The sequence below is a fragment of the Mesoplodon mirus genome, assembly GCF_964341445.2.
Source record: "Mesoplodon mirus genome assembly, chromosome: 20".
NCBI lineage: Eukaryota > Metazoa > Chordata > Mammalia > Artiodactyla > Ziphiidae > Mesoplodon > Mesoplodon mirus.
The window spans coordinates 15,819,680-15,828,410 of record NC_138996.1 but is presented as its reverse complement, the minus strand read 5'-3'; the positions used below and the strand labels follow the sequence as shown (position 1 = coordinate 15,828,410).

General features: G+C 38.9%; 1 protein-coding gene across 2 annotated transcripts in view; it reads right to left on the bottom strand.

The window, feature by feature from the left end:
- Positions 1–743: 743 nt before the first annotated feature.
- Positions 744–8,731, bottom strand: part of FUT10 (fucosyltransferase 10) — a 259,867-nt gene continuing 251,879 nt past the window's right edge. For both annotated transcript variants that reach the window (XM_082608594.1, XM_082608595.1), the window contains exons 10-11: positions 2,212–2,363; positions 744–1,263 (exon numbers count right to left, since the gene is read on the bottom strand). The gene's annotated coding sequence lies outside the window, so the exon portion shown is untranslated. The remainder of the gene's footprint in view (positions 1,264–2,211; positions 2,364–8,731) is intronic.

Here is an 8,731-nt window from a genome sequence, read left to right as displayed (position 1 = left end):
ATGTCCTGTGGTAAGCTCTGGGTTTAAAATACCATTACCTATTTCAAGGAACTCATCTCTTTTGAAGACTGTAGGTGATTCTTCTGTGCACACTGGGTAGACACACGTGATTCTTCTGTGCACACACGTCTAAGAAACTCTCTGGTTCAACTCTACATTCTACAGACCAGGAAGCTGAAGTGCTAAGAGATCATATGATTTGCCCAAAGGCACACAGCTGCTCCAGGGCAAAGGTGGAAATGGGTCCCACATTTCAGGGTTCTTTCCAGTGTACCTCTTTCCTGTGGCCCCTTCACTCCTGCTCCTGAAGGCTTTTTGTTTTAGGATGAAACGGGAGGCTAATATTGTTTGACTTGGTGGAGAGAGGGAGACTTATAATATAAATAATCTAATTTCCTTTGATGAGGAAGACAACTGCATTTTAGTCACTTTCTTTTTTTCTTCTTCTTTTTTTTTTTTTTTTGTTGGCCACGTCACGCGGCATGCAGGATCTTAATTCCCTGACTAGGGATCGAACCCGCACCCCCTGCCGTGAAAGCACAGAGTCTTAACCACTGGACTGCCAGGGAAGTCCCCTTGGTCAGTTTCTTACATGGAAGAGTATTTTGAATAAGAGGAGAAATACACAATTGTGGAGCAAGAAAATTGTCTCCAAATCTACAGAAATACTTGCTTGAAAAGAAAATTTTCCAAATATTCTTTCATATAGGTAATATACATCTACACATATCTGTCGTGTGCATATGTGTCATATGTACAGTTATATGTCATATATATAGCTAATTACAATAGATCATATAGGTGATACATAACTCAAAGCCACATCAAGACTTGCTGTAATTTTCAAATATCAATAAGGAAGGCTTTCCTTTATTTCCCAGGTATCCTTAGCTAATATTTTGGTCGAGATTGCCAAGTACCCAGCCTCTGTAAGTGATAAACATGGTGACTCTCCAGTTGGGAAGTCATTATTTCTTCTGAAAATGGGCAGCATGGAATTTAAAAACTCTCTGGGTAGGCTGCTGTATTATCACATTTCCTACTCATAGATCATCAGGGCAGAAGACTCAGAGTTTTTTCTAGAAACATTTTACATCTAATCCAATTCTCTCATTTTGCTCTATTAGTCCAAATCATGGGATTCTGTCAGTTGAGAAGATGGAGACCACATTAAGTCAGTTCTCTGTAGAAGATCTTAAATCTAGCATAGGTTGCTTGTAAATCTTCTTTTCTCATGTTTCTTATAAGCCAAATCCAATTATCCTAAATGCAAAGAATAAGGCAAATTTCACATTAAGAAACAATCTCAGAAGATATACCTAGACTATTGGGCTGTATTAATCAAAACAAAAACAAACAAACAAAACTGAAATTCCAGAATAAATAGGATAAATTCAGTGTATCCTTGGAATTCCTTATAACAGAACGTGACTCAAAATCTCAATTCTTTAGATATAGACATCCTCAATTAGTCTATGTAATTATCATGTATTAAGTCTTTTCAAGGTGTATCAAGTTGACTATCCAAGTTGTGCATTCTTTCTCATGGAATGTCCACACATGACCATATCACAAATAACAGCTCTCTGTCTCAAGCTACCTTACCTCAGGCAGGGAAGGTCTTTGTGAAAACCAAAAGAAGCTCCTATTTGAAAAAAAAGATTGCGCACTGCAGCTTCAATCTTCCCTATTATTCAGCTTTTTAAGAGCTCTCCCTTGCACTACCTCCAAGCTACTGACATTTTGGCTGCTTCCAAAATTCAAATCTATTTTCCAAAGACAATAGCCCACATTCATCTGATTGCATACATTCTGTTATGCTTGTTTTTTTTTGTTGTTGTTTGTTTGTTTTGTTTTGTTTTGTTTTGCGGTACGCGGGCCTCTCACTGCTGCGGCCTCTCCCGTTGCGGAGCACAGGCTCCGGACGCGCAGGCTCAGCGGCCATGGCTCACGGGCCCGGCCGCTCCGCGGCATGTGGGATCTTCCCGGACCGGGGCACAAACCCGTGTCCCCTGCATCGGCAGGCGGACTCTCAACCACTGCGCCACCAGGGAAGCCCCTGCTTGTTGTTTTTGTTAAATGAATCACATTACGTTATAGTCTCACCTTGTGTAGATGAGAACATTATCCCATGATAAGAATTTCTGTAATGGAAATGTTAAAAGTATACCCTTGAGACTTCGACCTCCAGTATAGTGGATTCTGTCTTACCTGCTTGGACATGTTGTATTGAATTGAGGTCACAGTTATGCAAATAACATTCCAGAGATTTTTCTCCCACTGAAATGAAGGGGGCTGTTCAAGCTTCTGTCTCTCCCATTGGTTAGGAACTCTGACTCCTGGACCTAGAGAGCTCTCCAGTCCTAGAATGAAGCTGTTGTTATTCAAGTGACTTCTGTGAGGGCCTCAATCCTCTCTCCCACCTCCCTGCACATTGCCTCTTAGTCAGCATGACTCAACACTTGACTAAGAATGTTCTACTTGAATTTTGATTGATTTCAGAAGAGTGGCATGTCTTAAATGTTGACCATTTACTGATTCACTGTGAAGACAGAATTCCTGAAAACCGTGAAATAAAGTTTGAAGCCAAAAATGTGACCCAAGAAAACTGTGTAAATATATTTTCTTAGAATCCTTGACATCTATGAACTTTCCTATCAGATCTCAGCTCTAGATAATGGATTACTATGCACTAGTAATTCTTTGGGAGTATTTCTTCTCCTTCTTTTTCTTCTTTCCTAAAACTCCCTGGCCATTAGAAATTGGTCTCTTCCTTATCAAGCCTGTCTATGTATATAAATTATGAAATAATTGTTGATGAAAAGTCTACTATTTCATAGTTGTAAAGAGATCCCTAATAGGCAATCGTCTCAAACATTCCAAGTAGGACTGAGGACCAGACACAAGCTGTACTTACAGCTGATGTTATACATGTGTGTATTGGGGACAGTATGACAGGCATGATTCCGGCACCCACAGACCACTGTATTTCACTCTGAGCAGTGTGAGCTGCCAACTTGGGAGTCTTCTTTCTTTCTCAAGAGATTAAAGAGAGAGAGAGGTGTTTCATTCTTTAAAATACTATGAGAGTGAGTGCAGGTATCCCCCGATTTTCAAAAGTTCTCTCTAAGCCAATTTGCTTTTACAAAAGACCTGCATTAGTACCTATTGTTTCTAACAGAAAGAAATCTGAAGAGGATTTTTGCTTTTACGATAAAAGGTAAAAAGCAAAAATAGCCTTCAGCGTTTGCTTTTTGGGTTTTTTTTTTAATTAATTAAATTTTTTTTTTTTTTTTTTTTTTGGCTGCATTGGGTCTTCCTTGCTGTGCTTTCTCTACTATGGGCTTTCTCTACTTGTGGCAAGCGGGGGCTACTCTTCGTTGTGGGCTGTATTTAAAAAACAAAAACAAACAAACAAACAAAAAACCCTGAAATTCCAGAATAATTTCAGGGCTCTTATTGCAGTGGCTTCTCTTGTTGCGTAGCATGGGCTCTAGGCGCGTGGGCCTCAGTAGTTGTGTCATACGGGCTCAGTAGTTGTGGTGCATGGGCTTAGTTGCTCTGTGGCACCTGGGATCTTCCTGGGCCAAGGATCAAACCTACATGTCCTCTGCATTGGCAGGCGGATTCTCAACTACTGCGCCACCAGGGAAGACCCCAGCATTTGTTTTGCATTGAGCCTTAGTAGAGGCATCTGTGCACCCAGAATAGGGAGAATGGCCTCATCAAGCTCCTTCCCCAGAACCACACTCAGGATCTAAGCAAGCAGCCGCCATAGCTTTGAACTGTGTCTGTGAGCATCTGTGCTTTATCTCCATTTATTTTGTGCCTCCATTAGCAAGATGTGTCCAAAGGTAATTGCTTCTTTGCTTTACAGCATCGTGGCTTGTGAAAGGGTCCATACGAACTCTACTTTCTGATAGCTGGGGAAACCTGTAGAGGTGTACTGGAGGAAGTGGAGATGCATGGAGGGGATAAATGAGATGACAGGAAAGCAGAAGAATAAACCAGAAAAGCCAGTGTTTGTTTAGCGTGAGTAAATGCTACTATCAGTGTCCCCAACAAAGAAGTCCTATAGCTTTAAGTTCAGTTACTTCCTGTCATGATATTTAATATGAATTAAAATAAGAATTAATAATCATTCGAATATTTGTTTTTATTACTACCTAAATTCCAACCATCTAAGTGTTCCGTTGCCAAAAGCAACCCCAAAGAGATGACAGAAGAAGCAGCCCTCTCTGAGTTAAACCTAAAATTATTTCCTCATTGTCATCCTACCCACTTCCTTTTTAAGCCAAGTTATCTAAACTCTTTTGGAATTCATTTATCTCACAAAGTGTTTAGGCAATTCAGTTGAGAACAAAAATATGTTTAGTTTTTTTTTTTTTGATAGAATTTCTCACTGACTTTTTGTTTCTAAGAGTATATCCTTTCCATTTGCTTTAGTGTAATTATTTTCCTTATGGAGATGATTGTTTTGAAATGAGGGCTAAATAACATTGTCTCTAGATATTATTGCTACCTTTAGCTGATATTCAGACAAGGAGGACAAACAGCTTTCTCAAAGATACTGCTGTCATTATCACTAACTTCCGTTTACTAATACCTTTCTTTAACTAATTAGTATTTAACTGGTGAATAAATGCCTCATTAAAACAATTCTGATAGGCTCATAATGCCATCTAGTGGTCAACGTTCAAAATATCATCCCACGGGCCATTTTCTTTCTACCCATCAAAATACAGTCTTTATTCTTGAAGAAGTAGCTCCAGCTACTAACCAAGAACTATTGGTCGGTATCCCTGGACCCTCAGACAAAGCCATGATAGCATTTCTAACATTGATGCAATCTTAGGGAAAATTAACTTATCATCCTGTGTGCCTTGGGCTCCTAACGCATTTGGTGGACGGAGCCAATGCCACTAGAAAAAAGGAGAGTTGCACAAAGTGGTAATTCAATGCACTAGTTCATCCTCATTAATGGCATGCTAGGTAGCTCATGCTTACCATCTGGGGAATACAAGTATAATCACTCAGTTCTCTTGAATACCTGAAGTAATAAATGATATCTGTACAACATTTTTTTCTTTTTCTTTTTTTTTTTTTTTACTGTATAAGAATTTTACAATTTCACCTAATCCTAACACCTACTTTGTGACTAGGATGGAAGTACTCATATTGCACTTGAGGGAACTAAAGTTAATGAAAATTAAGTGACTTGATCAGAGTCAGGCACCTACAAAATGCTCAAACTCAATCACTATGAAAAGGCTGATAATTCAGGACAAAGGAGACCTTTTCTCAGAAACGCAGAAGACTGAATAGATGCTTATCTATTAATGTGATTTACTACTTTAGAACGTATCTAAGGGAAAATATATGGTCATCTCAATAGATGCTTAGAAAGCATTTGATACAATTCAACTCCCATTCTTGATAATAGTAGAAGTCTCAACAGATAGTAAAAGGATGCCACCTTAGCTTGGTAAAGATTACATAAAAGAATCCTATCACAATCCTTACATATAATGGTGAAACCTTATAACTGTTTTCTAAATCTTGGCTTTTGAGTTTCGAGGATTTGGTAAAACACAACCAGAGCAATTTTTTTCCCTGAAGTGGGAGAATATAAGCATCAAAGAAATAAGGTAAACGAGTTACATATCCATTAAGACAGAGCCTCTCACCATGTCAGAGAGGAAGGGGAGAGGAGAAGAGAAATAATAGAAGCTCTAGCAACATTTGAGGAATACAGTGCCAGTGACCCTGGGCTGCTTTCCCATGGACCTTCCCAGGTAAGGGTTCTAAGACAAGGCCCCAGAACTCCCCCTGCTGCAAGAGGATGCAGGAGCACTTGAGTAGGAGTGCTTGGGTGGTGAAGGGCCTTCTGCAGCCCCACCTGGTTTCCTACTGCAGCCCAAGGGGTGTTTGGGAACAGTGGGATCATTTTAAATCTGCTTTTGCGGGATGCAGGAATAGCTAAGAAAGACACAGGTCTGGAGGGGCCTCTCTGTCACTAACAGGGATCCTACTGAATCAGGATCAGATGGAACTATGGATGTCTCAGGATGGAGACCCCCGAGGGTTCCCCATAATGTACTACCTGGCATCCCCTGAAGAACCTACAGACAATCCAGGAAAAAGTGTCAAGAAGATGTGGAATTAAAAAAGAATATGTTTGTGCCATAAGAAAAATCAGCCCAATTAAGTTCAGTTATAGAAAAATTACTTTGTACATGCATAGTTTATGGAGTGAGACTCATACCTGGTACTCATACATGTAAATGAACATGCAAATGAATAGATAAAGCTCTGGAAAGACAAATGACCAGAGAGTCACAGAGACAGGGCTGTCTCACATAATTGTGCAGGTACCATTCCCAGTTTTATTCCACGTTATCTTATATTAATGAGAAATAGTATAATATAGAGGTTAAGAGTTCTAGCTCTGGAGACATTCTGGGCAAATTACTTCACCTCTGTGTACCCTGCTTTCCTTAAGCAAAATGAAGACAATAACATAAGCTACCTCATAGAATCGTTGCAAGAATTGAAGAAGTACGTGTACATTTTTTTAAATGCCTGACATAGAGTAAGTGCTCAACAATGTTCATCTTTGTTATTTTGCATTTTGATGAAAATATATTTGAACGTTACTTATGTAAATTTTAATATGAAATGATTTTATAATAAAACTGAAAAAAGAAGTAACAACCCAAAGTAGAATATTGAAGATACCAATTCAAATTCAAAGTAATATTTAGATGGTATCAAATAGATAGCCAGCCCTTACATTAAGAAGACAGGAATATAACAATGATGGTAGTTAGATTTGCAGAGGTTAGAGAGAATTTTAAGATCAGAATTTGGATTGAGTCTTGAAGATTAAAAATGAGCTCTCTGTAAACTCTGCCTGCTTGGGACCCTTGTGTCAGTGTCTGTGGGTGGGTTACTTTGTAAGGGCTCCTGGTGGCTTTCTTCTGTGTCTGTGTTCTTTCTTTCTCTCTCTCCCTCCCCCCCCCTCTCTTTCTCCAGGGGACATGCCTCCTATTTCATTTAACAGCCTCCCTAAACTAGACACGTGATAAGTGGGAAGGCCTTCATGAGTTACTTCAAACCTAATGAAATAATGTGGAATTTTGACCTTTTGAAATGATGTTTTAGCATAATAAATCTTTACACCCTGACTCTCATTCCTTTTGATTCTCTGGCTTTCTATGCTGGTTTAGAAGATATTCAGATTCCCAGGACCTTGCTTTCTTTTGCTATTAGAGGTGATAACTTCAAGGTTATTCTGTTGTAATTATTCCAAAGTGTGAAAGCCTGAACAATAACCTCTAGTAAGGAGTGATGCAACAAGCCTCACACAGATGGCAGGGCTCACAAATTAAAATTATGTCCAGAAAGGGAATGTTTGAATATAATTCTCTGTTCCTTGGGAAGAACAACAAGAACTCACATAAAGTTACTCACATGGTTATGTTTGGAAAACATAAACCAAGCCAAGTGGATACTATGCAACTGCTTTAGTATTTAATATTGTATATAATATTATTTTAGTCCATTAATAATGCTTGTTTATTGTAAAAAATTTTTGTTTAGAAAATACAACTGAGAAAAAGTAATAGAAACCATAATATGACCACTGTTAATATATATTTTTCCAGACATTTTCTTATGCATAATTTTGCAAAAAAATGAAATTATATACAATTTATACACATACAATATTATAGTCTCCTTTTTAGGCTGATTTTACTTCAGATATGGTGAAGACCTCTCACACTTTATTATTTTTTAAAACTGAAGTGTATTCTATTAACCCTCTAAATAAATCTCCCATTTCTAATAAATATTCAATTATTTCCAGTTTTGCATCCATATACAAAACACTGCATTACACATCTTTGTTCACACTTGTTAAAATATGTGCTTAAGATAGAGTCTTTAAAATTGGGATTACTGAGTCAATGGGACACACATTTTAAAGACTATTACCTAGAAAGGTTATACCAGTTTAAACTGCTGACAACACCATCTGAGAATAATTTCGTTGCTTTAGGAGCTTCTCTATGTAGAAATTATGTGTACTTCTTTGTGCCGCTTCCAAGATCTTGTCTGCTGAGATTCTGGCAGTGATACCAGAGTGAGTCAGTGATTCTTACTCTTGTGCATAAACCCAACCACCTATGAGTTTCCTCTCTTCCTTTCATTCTAAGAACGGACAACTTGAGCAAACTCCTAGCCTATGGAGAATCTCTAAGTGAAGTAGTGATCTGAGTCCAAAGATGGCCACCAGCAACTCGTCCTCTCATTCTGTGCACTTGCCTCACCTACGATACAAAGGCGGAGTCTCTTTCTCCTGCTCTTGTATCTGGGATAACCTTGTGACTTGCTTTGACCAATAGAATGCAATAGAAGTACCATCATGACAGCTCTGGACCTAGGCTTTCAGACACTTGGCATCTTATACCTACTTTCTTAGAGCCTTTTTCACCACCATGTAGAGAGACCTGGCTCTCCTGATGGAGAAAGAAGGAGATATTGCAGCCTTCTGGACACCCCAGTCTTCCCTACCAAGACCCCAGACACATGGGCAAAGCTGTCTTTTATATTCCAGTGCTGGCCAAGCTCTCCTCTGAAATCAGCCTCATGTGTGATCTCAGCAGACACCATGTAGATTAGGAAAACTGTTCAACTGAGCCTAGCCAAGCACAGAATTATGAGAAAT